Raw genomic sequence first — 3,224 nt, forward strand, 5'->3', positions numbered from 1 at the left:
TTTTTTCTCTGTATCTATGAAGCGCCTTGAGGCGACTTATGTTGTGATTTGGCGCTATATAAATAAAATTGAATTGAATTGAATTGAATTGTTGTCATGTACCTGTTTTTATTCAGAAATTGCTTTTCTCCACAGTGAAATTCTCCATTTGATTTGCAGATTGAATGCTTTCAAGAGAATGAAAAGGTCATGGCGACACCAATACATGAATGTATTAAAATGGACACCAGATAAAAATCAGTATCGATTTAAGCAGAGCAGAACTCTGACAAAATAACGAAAACATCCCATAGTGTCTGACGTTTATACCAAGTCAACTTGTTGATCCCAGGTGGAATGATCTGCTAGGCTGCTATCTGCATAATCAAACTCAATGACTTTCCTCTGTTCCCATACTTGAGCTGCATTTAGAAGTTTCAGTTAGAGAAGATGACAAGATCTACTTTCTCCTGACTTTAAAAGCCCAGTTCATGCAGACAAAAGTTTTCAGAGAAGAAGAAGGTGGCGATGTGATTAAACATTTGCAACGACGACAAAGAAGAAAAGAACAGATGCGTTCACAAAACTGCACCCAGAATTTCGTCCTTGCGAATCCCTGTGCACAGTCGTCTCTTAATGTAGGAACTGAACTGATCTTGAACAAGCCTCAGAAAACATCTTGTTTATGGCTCATTGTTACGGAAGTGGCTGAATGTATGCTTGCTGCCATTCTTATCTGTTATAACACATGGGGTCATGAGGGCGAAGGGGTTTACTGGGCAGAGATAAGCTCACACAGAGCTGGGTGTCTGCAGAAAAATCTTAAAAAGCATCGATTTCACGTTCTGAAATGTCACTCTTGTTTTCTATTCTGCTCCATTATCTGACTTTAGTTATTACATCTTTCCAAGGTCCAAGTCACAGTTAATGGTTATCTAAGAATTAATACAGCATTAATACACTAAGAAAGCCAAATGTTCAGCTCATTAGACTAAAAAAAAAAAACAAACAGTAAAGCAACAAAGTGCCACATTTTAGAATCTGGAATGATGATCAGATGATTTTAGGTTACATTAATTGACTCTTTCAGCTAAAATTCAGGGATTTTCCTGAGCCTTGAATAGCTGCTTGTTGGTGACACCAGCACAGCTGACCGGCATCTACTGAAGGCAAAGAGTTTGTCTTATTTTATTTAACAGAAATATTATTGGGGGTTTTCCTATTATTCCTGAAGTATTTGTGTACAAAATGTCTACAAATGTTGAGTAGATGAACCCCAACTTGAATTAAATGCTTACAGATTTAATTTTATTACAGCGCTGCTTATTTTCCTTTACGTCTGCCTGAAACCTTACTCTTCAATAGCACATAAACATGGGCACTTCCTAGATCACATAGGGCCCAATTTGATCACCAGAAGGTTAGATTTCTCATTAAATTATTCATAAAACGGTGGAACATCCTGACATCTTTAAAAAAATAAGTGCACTTTTCAATGATGTGTCAACGTCTTTCCACATTCAGTGACACAGCTGTCATTACATGCACCACACGATTACGGATCAAAGAGGAAAGTTACACAGCCGTTGCTTTGTTGAAACTAAACAGAAGTATTTCACATCTTTTATTTGAAGCAACTTACATCATCCTAGAAATAATTTTAACTTTCCAGATGTTTTCACTGTGATGAAGCACCGCTGCCATCACCACAGCAGGTGTTGTGTCGTATCGATAATGTCTGTAATTAATGACTCCACCGCAATTTTCACACTTTGTGAGGTCACCCAGTGACCCAGATTGGACACAGGTTTGACACTCCTGCTGTACATTGACAATGGTTTTCCTTGATATCTCTCATATTTTTGGATGGTTTTTTGATCAAGAGGCAGACATGATATTTGAACCGTGTGGTATCACAAAAGGTCAAACTTCAAACCACACTGAGAGATATTTAAAATGAGCAGAAAAGAACAATTTTAAGTCAGAGCACTTAATTAAAGTAACCTGTATTAAAAGTGAATTCAAATAATAACTAAAGTAAATTGAATGCCATCTTCAATATCCTGAACTCGATAAGTGCTTAAGAAACTTCACGGATCTTTTCCTTTTCTTTTCTTGTCCTACATCTGCTTCTGCATCGATTTTTTTGGGGGGAAAAACTTAAATTTGACCATTTGTCTTCTCAAAAAGGGACTTACAAAACACACAGGAGCAGGTGTACAGCCATACTGACATACATGTGCTCCTCAGGCAGCAGTTTCACTGTCAGGTGTAAAGAAATTTTAAAAAGAAACGTATTTATATCAAATGTCAGTAGATAAACATGTTCACTCCAACACACAGAATAGCATCAGTTTTAAAGGTAATTTACAATAGTTACTATATTTTCGATGGATTCAAGGTGTGTGTGTGTGTGTGGGGGGGGGGGTGTGTGTGTGTGTGTGTGTGTGTGTGTGTGTGTGTGTGTATGTGTGTGTGTGTGTGTGTGTGTGTGTCAGTAAGCAAACTGTGGTAAAAACTCTCCTACTGGGGTTTTGCATAAAGTAAATAAGCAGTAATAAACAGTTGTGTGATTCTTCTGACAGTTCACGCATTTTCTTTCCGCTTTACATGAAGTTTGTAAACTGGGATCTTCTTGTTAACCTTACAAACTGGCGCACTTGACCTGCAGATTAAAAAGCAGGAATCCGTCTTACCTGGAGTAAGCCTCTTTAACGCCTCCTGTGGCGCGATTCCTCAAACACAAACCCACGCGGGGAGCAGGAACCGGCCGGTGGCCCGTCGATTGAGCAGATAGTGGGGATGAAGTCCGTACGAAGAGTCGGGAGCTGTTCTAACAGCTGCTGCTGCTGTTGCTCGGTGCTGATGTGCTGTCCGCGGAGCGAATGCGCCTTTCACCACCCTGTCACAGTATTTCTGTCCCCCTCCCCTCCATAAGGAGCTTTTCCTCCACCTGATCCCGCGTCATTAGCCAAACACCAGCTGGAGCTCTGGACTCCCCCACCCATCTTTACTGAACCACCTCCTCGTCTCCATTGCGCTCTGCTCCGAGGAGCAATGTGTGGAAGACAGTTAGTGCCAAAATAGAAATACAACGTGTGCGCTAAATGAAGCAATTTAAACAGAAACAAAAAAAAGTAACATTTTTAAAATAAATTCTAAATTAGAGCCAGTTTGTTCATATGAAGAAGTCCCAGTTTTAAGAGAAAGGAAATTTATAAATGACTAAATAGTGTTGGGTTTTT

At 39.4% G+C, this 3,224-nt stretch overlaps 1 protein-coding gene across 1 annotated transcript in view; it reads right to left on the reverse strand.

The window, feature by feature from the left end:
- crfa4 (cytokine receptor family, class I receptor 4) overlaps positions 1-3,021 on the reverse strand; it is a 51,321-nt gene extending 48,300 nt beyond the window's left edge. Inside the window, exon 1 of the mRNA XM_005754009.1 lies at positions 2,676-3,021. The gene's annotated coding sequence lies outside the window, so the exon portion shown is untranslated. The remainder of the gene's footprint in view (positions 1-2,675) is intronic.
- Positions 3,022-3,224: the final 203 nt, after the last annotated feature.

This window comes from Pundamilia nyererei, unplaced genomic scaffold (assembly GCF_000239375.1).
Source record: "Pundamilia nyererei isolate P.nyererei 1_Seehausen unplaced genomic scaffold, PunNye1.0 scaffold00494, whole genome shotgun sequence".
NCBI lineage: Eukaryota > Metazoa > Chordata > Actinopteri > Cichliformes > Cichlidae > Pundamilia > Pundamilia nyererei.